This window comes from Loxodonta africana, chromosome 27 (assembly GCF_030014295.1).
Source record: "Loxodonta africana isolate mLoxAfr1 chromosome 27, mLoxAfr1.hap2, whole genome shotgun sequence".
In the NCBI taxonomy this organism is placed as follows: domain Eukaryota; kingdom Metazoa; phylum Chordata; class Mammalia; order Proboscidea; family Elephantidae; genus Loxodonta; species Loxodonta africana.
Window position 1 is genome coordinate 10,304,866 of NC_087368.1, and position 16,089 is coordinate 10,320,954.

Here is a 16,089-nt window from a genome sequence, read left to right on the forward strand (position 1 = left end):
CTTTGTCCCTTGGGTGGGTTTTGAACTCTGTCCCTATTTTTTCTTCCATGATCTTTATCGTTTTAGATTTTATATTTAGGTCTTTGATCCATTTTAAGTTAGTTTTTGTGCATGGAGTGAGGTATGGGTCTTGTTTCATTTTTTTTGTGGATGGATATCTAGTTATGCCAGCACCATTTGTTAAACAGACTATCTTTTCCCCATTTAACTGTTTGGGGGCCTTTGTCAAATATCAACTGCTCGTATGTGGATGGATTTATGTCTGGACTGTCAATTCTGTTCCGTTGGTCCATGTATCTGTTGTTGTACCAGTACCAGGTTGTTTTGACTACTGTGGTAGTATAATAGGTTCTAAAATCAGGTAAAGTAAGGCCTCCCACTTCGTTCTTCTTTTTCAGTAATGCCTTATTTATCCGGGCCTCTTTCCCTTCCATATGAAGTTGGTGATTTGTTTCTCTATCTCATTAAAGAATGTCATTGGGATTTGGATTGGAATTGCATTAAATGTATAGATCGCTTTTGGTAGAATAGACATTTTTATAATGTTAACTCTCCCTATCCACGAGCCAGGTATGTTTTTCCACTTATGTAAGTCTCTTTTGGTTTCTTGCAGAAAGGTACTGTAGTTTTCTTTGTATAAGTCTTTTACATCTCTGGTAAGATTTATTCGTAAGTATATTATCTTCTTGGGGGCTACTGTAAATGGCATTGATTTGGTGATTTCCTCTTCAATGTTCTTTTTGTTGGTGTAGAGGAATCCAAATGATTTTTTAACCGATACTCTGCTGAACTCTTCTATTAGTTTTAGTAGTTTTCTGGAGGATTCCTTAGGGTTTTCTATGTATAAGATCACTTATACAAAGTATCTGCAGATAGAGATACTTTGACTTCTACCTTGCCAATCTGGATGTCCTTTTGTTTCTTTATCTAGCCTAATTGTTCTGGCTAGGACTTCCAGCACAATGTTGAATAAGAGTGGTGATAAAGGGCATCCTTGTCTGGCTCCCGATCTCAATGGGAATGTTTTCAGGCTCTCTCCATTTAGGGTGACGTTGGCTCTTGGCTTTGTATAAACGCCCTTTATTATGTTGAGGAATTTTCCTTCTATTCCTATTTTGCTGAGAATTTTTATCATGAATGAGTGTTGAACTTTGTCAAATGCCTTTTCTGCATCAATTGATAAAACCTTGTGATTCTTTTCTTTTGTTTTAGTTCTGTGGTGGATTCTATTAATTGCTTTTCTATTGTTGAACCATCCCTGCATACCTGATATGAATCCCACTTCATCATGGTGAATTATTTTTTTGATATTTGTTGAATTCTATTGGCTAAAATTTTGTTGAGGATTTTTGCACCTGTGTTCATGAGGGATATAGGTCTATAATTTTCTTTTCTTGTGGTGTCTTTACCTGGTTTTGGTATCAGGGATATGCTGGCTTCATAGAATTAGTTTGGGAGTATTCCGTCTTTTTCTATGCTCTGAAATACCTTTAGTAGTAGTGGTGTTAACTCTTTTCTGAAAGTTTGGTAGAACTCCGCAGCGAAGCCATCAGGGCCAGGGCTTTTTTTTGTTGGGAGTTTTTTGATTATGTTTTCAATCTCTTCTTTTGTTATGGGTTTATTTAGTTGTTCTATCTCTGTTTGTGTTAGTTTAGGTAGGTAGTGTCTTTCTAGGAATTCATTTCTTCTAGGTTTTCAAATTTGTTTGAGTACAGTTTTTCATTGTAATCTGATATGATTCTTTTAATTTCAGTTGGGTGTGCTGTAATATCGCCCATCTCATTTCTTATTCAGGTTATTTGCTTCCTCTCCTGTTTTTCTTTTGTCAGTTTGCCCAGTGGGTTATCAATTTTGTTTATTTTTTCAAAAACCCAGCTTTTGGTCTTGTTAATTCTTTCAATTGTTTTTCCGTTTTCTATTTCATTTAGTTCAGCTCTAATTTTTATTATTTGTTTTCTTCTGGTGCACGTGGGTTTCTTTTGTTGTTCTCTTTCTATTTGTTCAAGTTGTAGGGATAATTCTTTGATTTTGGCCCTTTCTTCTTTTTGGATGTGTGCATTTATTGATATAAATTGACCTTTGAGCACTGCTCTCGCTGTGTGTGGGAAGTGTTTTCATTCTCATTGGATTCCATGAATTTCCTTATTCCACCCTTAATGTCTTCTATAATCCAGTCTTTTTTGAGCAGGGTATTGTTCAGTTTCCAAGTGTTTGATTTCTTTTCCCTGCTTTTTCCGTTATTGATTTACACTTTTATGGCCTTATGGTCAGAGAAGATGCTTTGTAATATTTCAGTGTTTTGGATCCTGCTAAGGCTTGCTTTATGACCTAATATGTGGTCTGTTCTAGAGAATGTTCCATGTGCACTAGAAAAGAAAGTATACTTGGCTGCTGTTGGGTGGAGTGTTCTGTATATGTCTGCAAGGTCAGGTTGGTTGATTGTGGCATTTAGATCTTCTGCGTCTTTATTGAGCTTCTTTCTGGATGTCCTGTCCTTCACCAAAAGTGGTGTGTTGAAGTCTCCTACTATAATTGTGGAGCTATCTCAGTTTTCAATACCGTTAGAGTTTGTTTTGTGTATCTTGCAGCCCTGTCATTGGGTGCATAAATATTCAATATGGTTATATCTTCTTGGTGTATTGTCCCTTTAATCATTATATAGTGTCCTTCCTTATCCTTTCTGATGGATTTAACTTTAAAGTCTATTTTGTGAGAAATTAATATTGCCACTCCTGCTCTTTTTTGATTGTTTTTTGCTTGATATATTTTTTTCCATCCTTTGAGTTTTAGTTTGTTTGTGTTTCTAAGTTTAAGGTGTGTCTCTTGTAGGCAGCATATAGACGGATCTTGTTTTTTAATCCATTCTGCCACTCTCTGTCTCTTTATTGGTGCATTTAGTCCAATTATATTCAGGGTAATTATGGGTAGGTATGAATTTAGTGCTATCATTTGGACGGCTTTTTTTGTGTGTTGTTGACAGTTTCTTTTTCCCACTTGATTTTATGTGCTGAGTAGATTTTCTTTATATATTGTCCTTTCCTCATATTTGTTGTTGTTGATTTTGTTTCTGCTGAGTCTCTATTTTTCCCTTGTATTTTATTTTGATAAGTAGGATAATTTGTCTCCTTTGTGGTTACCTTATTATTTACCCCTGTTTTTCTAAATTTAAAACTAACTTCTATTTCTTTGTATCGCCATATCTTCCTCTCCATATGGAAGGTGTATGATTACATTTCTTAGTCCCTCTTTATTATTCTAATGTTGTCTTCTTTTATATAATAACATCGCTGTTACCCTGTTTTGAGCTTTTTTTTTTTATAATCTTGCTTTGTTTTTTTGGATTTCCCTGTCTGGCTTGACTTCTGGTTGCTCTGCCCAGTGTTCTAGTCTTCGGTTGATACCTGATATTATTGATTTTCTAGCCAAAGAACTCCCTTTAGTATTTCTTGTAGTTTTGGTTTGGTTTTTACGAATTTCCTCAACTTGTGTTTATCTGGAAATGTCTTAATTTCACCTTCATATTTAAGAGACAGTTTTGCTGGATATATGATTCTTGGCAGGCAATTTTTTCCCTTCAATTTTTTAAATATGTCATCCCATTGTCTTCTTGCCCGCATCGTTTCTGCCGAGTAGTCCAAGCTTATTCTTATTGGCTCTCCTTTGTAGGTGACTTTTCATTTATTCCTCGCTGCTCTTATAATTGTCTCTTTATCTTTGGTTTTGTCAAGTTTGATTATAATATGTATTGGTGACTTTCTTTTAACATCTACCTTATGTAGAGTTCGATGAGCATCTTGGATAGATATCTTCTCATCTTTCACAATATCAGGGAAGTTTTCTGCCAACAAATCTTCAACAATTTTCTGTGTATTTTCTGTTGTCCCTCCCTGTTCTGGTACTCTATGCACTCGTAGGTTATTTCTCTTGTAGAGTCTCACATGATTCTTAAGGTTTCTTCATTTTTTTAAATTCTTTTATCTGATTTTTCTTCAAATATATTAGTGCCAAGTGATTTGTCTTCGAGTTCAGAAATTCTAGCTTCTACTTGCTCAATTCTGCTCCTCTGACTTTCTATTGAATTGTCTACTTCTGTAATTTTATTGTTAATCTTCTGAATTTCTGATTGGTGCCTATCTATGGATTTTTCCAGCTTATTAAACTTTTCATTGTATTCCTGAATAATCTTTCTAATTTCTTCAATTGCTTTATCTGTGTGTTCCTTGGCTTGTTCTGTGTATTACCTCCTTTCCTTCCTGATGTCTTGAAGGGTTCTGTATATTAAACTTTTGTATTCTGCATCTGGTAATTCCAGGAATGTACTTTCATCTAGAAGGTCCCTGCATTCTTTGTTTTGAGAGCCTGTTGAGGTGATCATGGTCTGTTTCTTTATGTGACTTGATATTGACCTTTCTCTCCGAGCCATCTAGAAGTTATTGTATTAGTTTATGCTTGCTTACTGTGTTGTAGCTTCTTGCTTTGTTTTGTTTTGGTATACCCCCATGGGTTGCTTGAGTGAGCTAGCTTGATTATTTTCACCTTTGGAGCTCTGGTGTCCTGTCCTCAGCTGGCTAGAGCTGTTATCAGGTATGTCAGTCTAGGAGTCCATTCAGTTTTCTTGTATGAATTCAGCTCAGGTTTCCAGGTAGCTGATCATCAAGTGTGTGGTACAGGCTCTGTCCTACAGTCTTAGAGGGGCAGGGGTGATTGGCGTATATACTGGTATCTGATTGCAGCGGGGTTCATGCTCTGAACAAGGCAGGGGGCTGAGAACCGACCCCTGAGTATCTCAGAGGAAAACGCATCCCTGTTCCCTAGAGTGTGCTGGCGGGTGGGTTCTGCAGATGGACCATGGGCACACAAAGTTTTTGGTTGTAAGGACTGGGAGGTACCAGTTATATTTGGACCTCTGTCACAGGTGGCTGGGTGACCTGAGTGGAGCTACCAGTCCTTAGGTCCCTGATGTGGGTAGGTGAGGACCTTGTTTAATAGGGAAAGTAATGTCAAACATCAAACACCCACCTCTCCACCGCACAGCTGAAATGGTTGGAGTTTGCCAACAAGGGCCTATTCTCCTGAAATAGGCCCACACAGGTCCATGCAGAAGGGAAAGGTACTCAAAGTCCATGGATGGTTTATGTCTGAACAGGAGCCGCTTCTGTCCTGAGCTCCCCTGGTTAATGGAGCTAGCAAATTATCTTTTCCCCCAACTGCAAATTTTTTCCTTCCCCAAGGCTGGGAGGATGGCTCTAGGTGCTCAGCAGGGCCTATCTCAGGCCCAGAGATTCAGCCGCTGAAGCCAGCTTGGGGGGGGGGGGGGTGGTAAAATATACGCAAGTACTTAGCTTTTGCTGAGAGCGTCGTTCTTCTCAGGTTCCAGAGGTGTGAGTGGGCTGTGCAGCTGGCTGCTTCTTCCTGAGGAAACTGCAGCTGAACACTAGTACCAGCCCATCACCACTGCCACCGCCACTCCGGGAATGGTGCCTGAGGGCTCCCCGTGATTCAGGTCCGGTAACTCCTCTCCACTTGTGAACAGCCTCTTTCTCCCCCTGCCCCTCAGTTCATTGTGTAAGCTTGCCTTTGATGCTCAGGGCTGCCAGCTTGTCACAAATATACTCATTTCACTTGTTTTTTCGTGTCTTTGTTGTAAAGAGGGCTCACCGGAAGGGTCTGTCTATTCTGCCATCTTGGCTCCACCTCCTCCCAACATCATTATTAATGGAGAGAGGCTGAAAACATTCCCCTGGAGAACAGGAACAAGACAAGGATGCCCCTTATCACCACTCTGATTTAACATTTTGCTGGAAGTCCTAGCTAGAGCAATAAGTTAAGAAAAAGAGAGAAAGGGCATCCAAATTGGTAATAAAGAGGTAAAACTGTCTCTATTCATAGATGATATGACACTATACATAGAAAACCCAAAAGACTCCATGAGAAAAGTACTGGAACTAATAGGAAGATTCAGTAGAGTTGCCAGATACAAGACAAACACACAAAAATCAGTTGGATTCCTATATACCAATAAAGAAAATGATGAAAAGAAATCAGGAAAACAATACCATTTATAATAAACCAAACCTGTTGCCGTCAAGTTGATCCAGACTCACAACAACCCTAGAGGACAGAGCAGAACTGTCCCATAGAGTTTTCAAGGAGCAACTGGTGGATTTGTACTGCCGATCTTTTGGTTAGCAACCATAGCACTTAACCATTACATCATCAGGGTTTCCAACCATTTATAATAGCCCCTAAAAAAAATAAAATACTTAGGAATAAATCTAATCAGGGATGTAAAAGACCTGTACAAAGAAAACTACGAAACACTACTGCAAGAAACCAAAACAGATCTACATAAATGGAAAAAACATACCATGCTCGTGGATAGGTAGACTCAACATTGTGAAAAATGTCAATTCTACCCAAAACAATCAACAAATACAATGCAATCCCGATCCAAATGTCAACAACATTCTTTAAAGAGACGGAAAAACTAATCATTAACTTTATATAGAAAGGGAAGAGACCCCAGATAAGTAAAACCCTATTCAAGAAGAAGAATAAAGTAGCAGAACTTGCACTACCTGACTTCAGAAACTAGTATACAGCTACGGTAGTCAGAACAGCCTGGTACTGGTACAACAACAGATACATAGATGAATGGAATGGAATTGAGAACTCTGATGTAAATCCATCCACCTACGGTTACATGATCTTTGATAAGTGCCCGAAGTTCATCAACTGGGGAAAAGGCAGTCTTTTTAACAAGTGGTGCTGGCAAAATTGGATGTCCATCTGCAAAAAAAATGAAACAAGACCCATACCTCACATCATACACAAAAACTAATTCAAAATAGATTAAAGACATAAATATAAAACCAAAAACTATAAAGATCATAGAAGAAAAAATAGGATCAATGATAGAGGGTCTAACACACAGCATTAACAGGATACACACCATAACTAACAACACACAAACTCCAGAAGATAAGCTAGGTAACTGGGATCTTCTAAAAATTGAAACTTATGCTTATTAGAAGACTTCACCAAGCGAGTAAAAAGAGAACCTACAGACTGGGAAAATATTTTTAGCTATAACGAACCCAACAAAGGTCTAATCTCTAAAATCTATGGGAAAATCTAACACCTCTACAACAAAAAGACAAATAATCCAATTAAAAAATGGGCAAAGGAAATGAACAGATACTTCACCAAAGAAGACATTCAAGTGGCTGACAGACACATGAGGAAATGCTTGCGATCACTAGCCATTAGAGAAATGCAAATCAAAACCACAATGAGATACCATCTCACCCCAACATTACTGGCATGAATTAAAAAAAAAAAAAGAAAAGAACAAATATTGGAGAGGCTGCAGGGAGATTGGAACTCTCAAGCACTACTGGCGGGAATGCAGAATGGTACAACCATTTTGGAAAATGATATGGTGTTTCCTTGTTGTTGTTGTTAGGTGCCATCGAGTAGGTTCTGACTCATAGTGACCCCAAGTACAACAGAACCAAACACTGCCTAGTCCTGTGCCATCCTCACAATCATTGTTATGCTTAAACCTATTGTTGCAGCCACTGTGCCAATCTATCTCACTGAGGGTTTTTCTCTTTTTCACTGACCCTCTACCTTACCAAGCACTATGTCCTTCTCCAAGGACTGATCTCCTGACAACATGTCCAAAGTATGTGAGACGTAGTATCACCATCCTTGCTTCTAAGGAGCATTCTGGCTGTACTTGTTCCAAGACAGATTTGTTCGTTCTTTTGGCAGTCCGTGGTATATTCAATATTCTTCTCCAACACCACAGTTCCAAGGAGTAACTCTTCTTTGGTCTTCTTTATTCATCCTCCAGCTGTCACATGCATAGGAGGCAATTGAAACAACATGGCTTGGGTCAGGCGTACCTTAGTCTTCACAGTTACATCTTTGCTTTGCAACACTTTAAGAGATCTTTTGCAGCACATTTGCCCAATGCAATGTGCCCATTGATGAATAAAGAAAACAAAAACCCTCACAACTGGACCAATAAGCAACATCGTGATAAACAGGGAAAAGATTGGAGTTGTCGAGGATTTCATTTTACTTGGATCCACAGTCAACAGCCACGGAAGCAGCAGTCAAGAAATCAATGGGCCAGTAGAATGTATGCATGTGATAGTAATGATATTGTTTGATAATTTCTGCATTCAGTGGCATCACCTTTCTTGGGAATAGGCATAAATATAGATCTCTTCAAGTCAGTTGGCCAGGTAGCTGTCTTCCAAATTTCTTGACATAGATGAGTGACTACTTCCAGCACTGCATCCGTTTGTTGAAACATCTCAATTGGTATTCCGTCAAATCCTTTTGTTTTCACCAGTGCCGTCAATGCAGTTGGAATCCTTTCAGTACCATTGGTTTCTGCTCATACGATACCTCCTGAAATGGTTGAATGTTGACCAATTCTTTTTGGAATAGTGACTCTGTATTCCTTCCATCTTCTTTTGATGCTTTCTGAGTTGTTTAATATTTTCCCCATAGACTCTTTCAATATTGCAACTTGAGGCTTGAATTTTTTTCTTCAGTTTTTTCAGCTTGAGAAATGCAGAGCATGTTCTTCCCTTTGGATTTTCAATCTCCAGGTCTTTGCACATGTCATTATAATACTTTACTTTGTCTTCTCGAGCCTCCCTTTGAAATTTTCTCTTCAACCCTTTACTTCGTAATTTTTTCCTTTCACTTTAGCTACTTGACGTTCAACAGCAAGTTTCAGAGTCTCTTCTGACATCCATTTTGGTCTTTTCTTTCTTTCCTGTCTTTTTCATGACCTCTTGCTTTCTTCATGTGTGATGTCCTTCCATAGCTTATCTAGTTTTTTGGTCATTTGCTTCCTTAGAAAGCTAGAAACAGAAATACCATATGATCCAGCAATCCCACTCCTAGGGATACATCCTAGAGAAATAAGAGCCATCACACGAGTAGACATATGCACACCCATGTTCATTACAGCATTGTTCACAATAGCAAAAAATTGGAAACAACCTAGATGCCTATCAACAGATGAATGAATAAACAAACTATGGTACATACACACGGTGGAATACTTGCAAGGATAAAGAACAATGATGAATCTGTGAAGCATCTCACAACATGGATGAATCTGTAGGACATTATGCTGAGTGAAATAAGTCAATCACAAAAGGACAAATAGTGTATGAGACCTCTACTATAAAAACTCATGAAAAAGTTTAAACACAAAAAGAAACAATCTTTGATGGTTATGAGGGAGGGGAGGGATGGGGATGGAAAAACACTAAACGAGTGGTGACTTTGGTGAAGGGTAAGACAGTGCACAATACTGAGGAAAGCAGTGCAGCTTGTACAAGGCAGGGTTGTGTAAGCTCCATCGACACATCCAAACTCCCTGAGGGACCAAATTGCTGGGCCAAGGGCTGTGGGGATCATGGTCTCAGGGAACATCTAGCTCTGTTGGCATAACATAGTTTATAAAGAAAATGTTCTACATTCTACTTTGATGAGTAGCATCTGGGGTCTTAAAAGCTTGTGAGCAGCCATCTAAGATACTCCGCTGGTCTCACCCTGAGACTGGTGTCACTGGATAGAGCCCAGCTGCCACCACTGACTGCTCTGACAGGAATCACAGTGGAGAGTCCTGGAAAGAGCTGGAGAAAAATGTGGAACAAAATTCTAACTCACAAAAAAAGACCAGACTTACTGGCCTGACAGAGACTGGAGAAACCCCAGGAGTATGGCCCCTGGACACCCTTTTAGCTTAGTAATGAAATCACTACTGTGGTTCACCCTTCAGCGAAAGATTAGACAGGCCCATAAAAAAAACAAGACTAAAGGGGCACACCAGCCCAGGGACAAGGACTAGAAGGCAGGAGGGGACAGGACAGCTGAAAATAGGAAACCAGAGGCCGAGAAGGAAGAGTGTTGACGTATTGTGGGTTTGGTAACCAATGTCAGAAAACGATATGTGTGCTGTTTAATGAGAAGCTAGTTCGTTCTGTAAACCTTCATCTAAAGTACAATAATAAAAAAGAAATCACATAATGCATTATATTGGGCAAATCTGCTGCAAAAGACTTCTTTCAAGTGTTAAAAAGCAAAGATGTCACTTTAAGGACTAAGGTGTGCCTGACCCAAGCTATGGTATTTTCAATCACCTCATATGTGTTAAAAAGCTGAACTATGAGTAAGGAAGACCGAATGCATTTAAATTATGATTTTGGCAAAGAATATTGAATAAATATATCATGAACTGCCAGAAGAATGAACAAATCTGTCTTGGAAGAAGTATGCTCCTTAGAAGCAAGAAATGTGAGACTTCCTCTTACGTCCTTTGGACATGTTATCAGAAGGGACCAGTCCCTGGAGGACATCATCCTTGGTAAAGTAGAGGGTCAGTGGAAAAGAGGAACACCCTCAAGGATATGGATTGACACAGTGGCTGCAACAATGGGCTCAAGGATAGCAACAACTGTGAGGATGGCACAGGACCAGGCAGTGTTTCATTCTGTTGTACATGGGGTCATTATAACTCTGAACCAATGCGATGGCACCTAAGAACACGAAGGTATTATAAATATGGAATGTTGTGCCCAAAACTCTTACCTGAAGCTCTACGCTGGGCTGGGAATTGAGGCTGTTCTCTGTGTTAACATGACTTCAATCCTCCAGGCAAGAATGAGGTGTTTAATTCTCATTAAACATGATTTCAAACAGCAATATTTCTGACAGTCCATGATTTTTTTCCTATTCATCAAACAATGCACCAAACACATTAGCGTTTATTTTCTTTGTTTTGTAAGCAAATGACAAAGACCCAGTTTACCAGCTTTGCTTTCAAACATAAGCTTAACATTACATATTTAAATAATTTTCAAAACTTGCCACATTGCCAGCATTCAAACATCCTTAATTTATATTAAATCAGAAATGTATTACCATTAATGTATTAATACCTTTCACTACTCAATATTGGGGTGGGGGGAACCCTGAAATTATTTTTGTAAAAGATTCCTCCTGGCAATGTTAGCTTCACAGCAGACTGAAACTACTTGGCTCACATTTCAAATAAAATGGACAAAGCAAGATACATGCTGGTGTAAATGTACAATTTTCTCCTAGCTCTGCTAAAGAGTCATGGTTCGCCTTGGATTAAGTTGAATAAAAAAGCAAAGTGCATACATAAATTTACAACAATTTCAAAAACACGCAAAGAAATGGTCCTATTAATGTGGCCCTGACAATAAACTCGAAAGTCTATGACAAATAGGTGCTCTGTGAGCTCTTTATAAATAGTTTAGGTAGAGTTATACTGAAAGGAGAGTTTGAAATCTTCAAAAAAATGTTCCTGTTAATCCTCGAATGGTGCTTGTAATAGTTTAATATTTCTGTTGAATGTGTGCATTGAATTACTTGTTATCTAAACTTAGCTGCTGCTCCTCACCATTTATTGTTAAGACTTTAACTGGCCATCTCCTTCAACTTCTACTCTTTCCTGGCCATTCTCTATCCTTCTCTGTGTAGTGATTTTTTTTCTGCCATTAACTATATTAGTAGAAGTTGACATAGATTTGAAGTTGCTCAGCCCACTACCACCAAATGATGTGGAAGAGAATGATGTAAGGCCACCGTGACCCAGTGAGCTAAATGAAATAAACCCTGTATCAAAAGAAGAACATCCACCTCCAAAAGATGGAAACCCACTGAAGGCAGCGAAAAAGGATCCGTGTCTTTGCTTCAGCTTCCATGGGGGCCTCTGTGATTCCCAAAAAAGTCCTCAAATGGATCAAAGAAGTCAAATGAAAATGGATCTCTTCCACCAAAAAATTCCCTGAAGATGTCATCTGGATTACAGAATGTAGAGCCGAACTCAAATGGACTATCAAAATGACTTCTGCTTCCACCTCCACCATTGATCCTTCTTCGCCATAGTTGTCGCTGACGTCCTGTTCTTTAGCATCTGATAACACCTCACATGCCTCAGCCACTTGTTTGAATTTTCTGTCTGCTTCTTCCTTATTCTCAGGTTTTTTTTATCAGGATGCCACTTCAGTGCCAATATACAGCATGCGTTTTTAATCTCTTTGAGTGAGGCATGTCTCTGCATGCCTAGAACTTCATAGTAAACCACTTTTTTCACAGATTATTGGAACAAGTCCTGAAGAGGTTGGCAGCCAGCGACAGGGAGGAGGAGAGGCTGTGCAGTGTGGCCCGTGGTTTTCTCTCAGGTGGGGCACACCTGGTGCTGGGGGAGGTGGTGGTGGCTATTCCTCGCCCTTTCCTTTCTCTCCTGACAGTCTATGGTTTTTGAGAACACAGTTTCTAATGTTCTTTTGTTAATTAACAAAAAAAATTTTTTTTTTTTAAACAGCTTCACAGAGAAGATTCTTCCCCCTCCACTTGTCAGGTTTGCATTTGGTCAGGGTCCCTCTCAGGATAATGGCATGGCCTCTGTAGTGTAACATCAAGGAATGAGTGATGGTGGAAATGTCATGTCCTTTATGAGGAGACATTGGAGGAGGTTAGGCATATTATGGATGCAATTATTTGCTCATTTATTCATTCTGCAGGTATTTATTGAGCTCGTGCTACGTGCCAATCTTTGTAAACAAGATATAATTTCTACCCTTGAGCTGCCCACAATTTATTGAGGGAAACAACATGGAAGGAAACAAACCCAGTATGCCATAAGGGACATAGTGGATTTTGGCTAAAGGTTTGTGAGAGCAAAGAGGAAGGGGTTGTGAACTCTTATCTGAGTTTGGTCCCACTCCTGGTGGGAACAGTCAATAGGAGGGGGAGCCAGAGGTTTTGAAATGAGGGGATTTCCTTTTGAAGAGCTTGGCAAGCAAGTACAGCAGACACCGTTGAAGCCCCTCCCAAATCCCCTCTGTGCATCTTTGCGCTCACCTGCGGGTGTGGACAGTTGCTGAGCATACACACAACCTCCCAGTGCAAGAGCTCAGCCTTCCAGCTTCTCTGCCTGTACACTGAGCAGCTCGGACAAGGGCAACCCTCAACCATGGACGGATGGTTGTTGTATGCTGTCGAGTTGATTTCGACTCATGGTGACCCATGTGATGGCGTAGAGCTTCCCTATAGGGTTTCCTAGGCTGTAATCTTTATGGAAGCAGATCACCAGGTCTTTCTCCCTCGGAGCCACTGGGTGGGTTTGAACCGCTGACCTTTCAGTTAGCAGATGAGTGCTTAACCCTTATGCCACTAGGGCTCCTTGGAGAGATGGTAGTAAGGACCTTTCTACTTAACCGGGTCAGTATTAGAGTTAAGACCTTGAGGCTAAAGTCATCTTGGGGTCTCAGCTACTTCCAGAGGGCCCTGGGAGAATTAGTAGACTAGAGGAAGGAGATGGTATTGAGTGGGTGAGTCAGAGGCGGGAGAGCATGTCTTTCTTAGCAGAAGAAACAGAAGACTGAAAGCAATGGTTGACCTGAAAATATTTGAGCTTAACTGTGCTGAAGAATTTTACACATGATACCTTCTTTATTTGCCTTAGAGGATCAGAACACTTAATGAGCACTTGCTGCATCTCAGCCGCCCTCTAAGTGCCTATATGTCCAAGCAGAACAAAATTCTCCCCCTGTTATCATCACATCCTGTGTAATTAAGGACCAATTGGTCAACAGTGAACTAGCCTACTCTTTTGGAAGTCATCCAGGGTCTGGGAGGATCTTTAGTTTTTCTGTCAAATTTAACAATCCTGGAAAAACACAGAGAAGTATGAATTCAGCTAATGATAGAATGTCCTTCTATTGGCAGTTTATTTCGGGAAACATCATTTGATCTTGTTTCCTAGAGTACTTTTGCCAGAAACTAAACAATGTTGCATTCCAAGTATAAAACCCTGCCAAACCTGCTACCATCCAGTCGGTTCCAACTTATAGCAACCTTATAGGACAGAGTAGAACTGCCCACACAGAGTTTCCAAGGAATGCCTGGTGGATTTGAACTGCTGACCTTTTGGTTAGCAATGTAGCATTTAACCACTACGCCAATTCCAAGTATGGGCCCTCAGATTTTCAGATAATGGTTATAAACATGTACACGGAGTACAATGGAGATGATTGTTGCCACCCAATCCATTCTTACTCCACTTCTTCTGTGGTAACAGAGTTGAGCTGCCACGTGGCTGCCTAGCTTTGGGATTGAATTTCAGGCACTCCTTGCAGCTGGGCGCGGCTATGGGACCAAACTCTGACCCTGAAATATGAATGCAAGTGATGCGAGCAATTTCTCCCTCACTTACTTGGGAGGAAGTCTCTATCCATAGGCTTAGCTCTTTCACCCTTCCCACTGGGTGCTCTGGTGATACCTGGAGAGACCTCAGATACCATGTGTTGAATGTGACGTGTCCTCATTAGACTGGGTCCCTGAATGACTATATACAGGAATGCGTCCTGGTGACTGGAATACACACCTTGCACTGAGCTATATGTGAAAGAAATGGTCCTCTTTGTTCTTTAAGCCATATTATTATAAGCTCTTTTGTTACAGCAGCTTTACTTTTACCCAAACTTATGCATACTTACATATAAACATTTATATTTTCTTTGACCCCATCCTGATCCATACTCCGGTTGGTGTGGGCTTGTTCAGAGCATCCAAGATGAAGGCAGATACTTGAGCTTCACTTTGCCTGGGTCAAGGTCATTAATGCAGGCAGTGTTTGTCATTGTTCAGTTCATTAATTTATCCATCCATCCATCCATCCGTCCATCCGTCCGTCCGTCCGTCCGTCCATCCATCCACCCACCCACCCACTCACCCATCCATCCATTATACACGCTGTTGTTGAGACCTAATATGTATAAGACTCTCTGCTGAAGAATATTGAGGGGATATGAGTGACACAAAGATGAATGATACCCACTCTAGAGATTTGAGATGGATACTAAAACAGATAGTTGAAATGCAGATAATTATGATGGATAATATTCTGTTTTTGTTGTTAGGTGCCATCAAATTGATTCTGATTCACAGTGAACCGATGTACAACAGACAGAAACATTGCCTGTTCCTGTGCCATCCTCATGATTGTTGTTATGCTTGAGCCTACTGTTGCAGGCACTGTGTCAATCCATATCCTTGAGGGTCTTCCTCTTTTTCACTGACCCTCCACTTTAACAAGCATGATGTTCTTCCCCAGGGCCTGGTCCGTTCTGATAACATGTCCAAAGTACATGAGACGAAGTCTTACCATCCTCGATTCTAAGGAGCATTCTGGCTGTACTTCTTTCAAGACAGATTTGTTCATTTTTCTGGCCGTCTATGGTATATTCAATATTCTTCACAAACGCCAGAACTCAAAGGCATCAATTTTTCTTCTGTCTTCCTTATTCATTGTCCAGCTTTCGCATGCATATGAGGTGACTGAAAATACCATGGCTTGGGTCAGGGGAACCTTGGTCTTCAAAGTGACATCTTTGCTTTTTAACACTTGAAAGAAGCCTTTTGCAGTAGATTTGCCCAATGCACTACGTCCTTTGGTTTTTTGACTGCTGTTTCCATGGGCATGGATTATGGATCCAAGTAAGATGAAATCCTTGACAATGTCAATATTTTCTCTGTTTAAAATTATGTCGCTTATTGGTCCAGTTGTGAGGATTTTTGTTTTCTTTATGTTGAGGTGTAATCCATACGGAAGGCTGTAGACTTTGATCTTCATCAGTAAGTGCTTCAAGTCCTCTTCACTTTCAGCAAGCAAAATTGTGTCATCTGCATGTCACAGGTTGTTAATGAGTCCTGCTCTAATCCTGATGCCGAATTTTTCTTCATATAGTCCAGCTTCTTGGATTATTTGCTTAGCATACAGATTGAATAAGTATGGTGAGAGGATACAACCCTGACATACATATTTCTTGATTTTAAATCATACAGTATCTCCTTGTTCTGTTCGAATGACTGTCTTTTGATCTATATATACACTCCTGTCATGGATTGAATTTTGTCCCCCCAAAATATCTGTCAACTTAGCTGGGCCACGAGTCCCAGTATTGTGTGATTATCCACCATTTTATGTGATTTCCCTATGTGTTGTAAATTCTGTCAGTATGA

At 40.0% G+C, this 16,089-nt stretch overlaps 1 pseudogene; it reads right to left on the reverse strand.

The window, feature by feature from the left end:
- Positions 1-10,628: 10,628 nt before the first annotated feature.
- On the reverse strand, positions 10,629-15,235 carry LOC100664504 (dnaJ homolog subfamily B member 6-like; annotated as a pseudogene).
- Between the last annotated feature and the right edge of the window lie 854 nt (positions 15,236-16,089).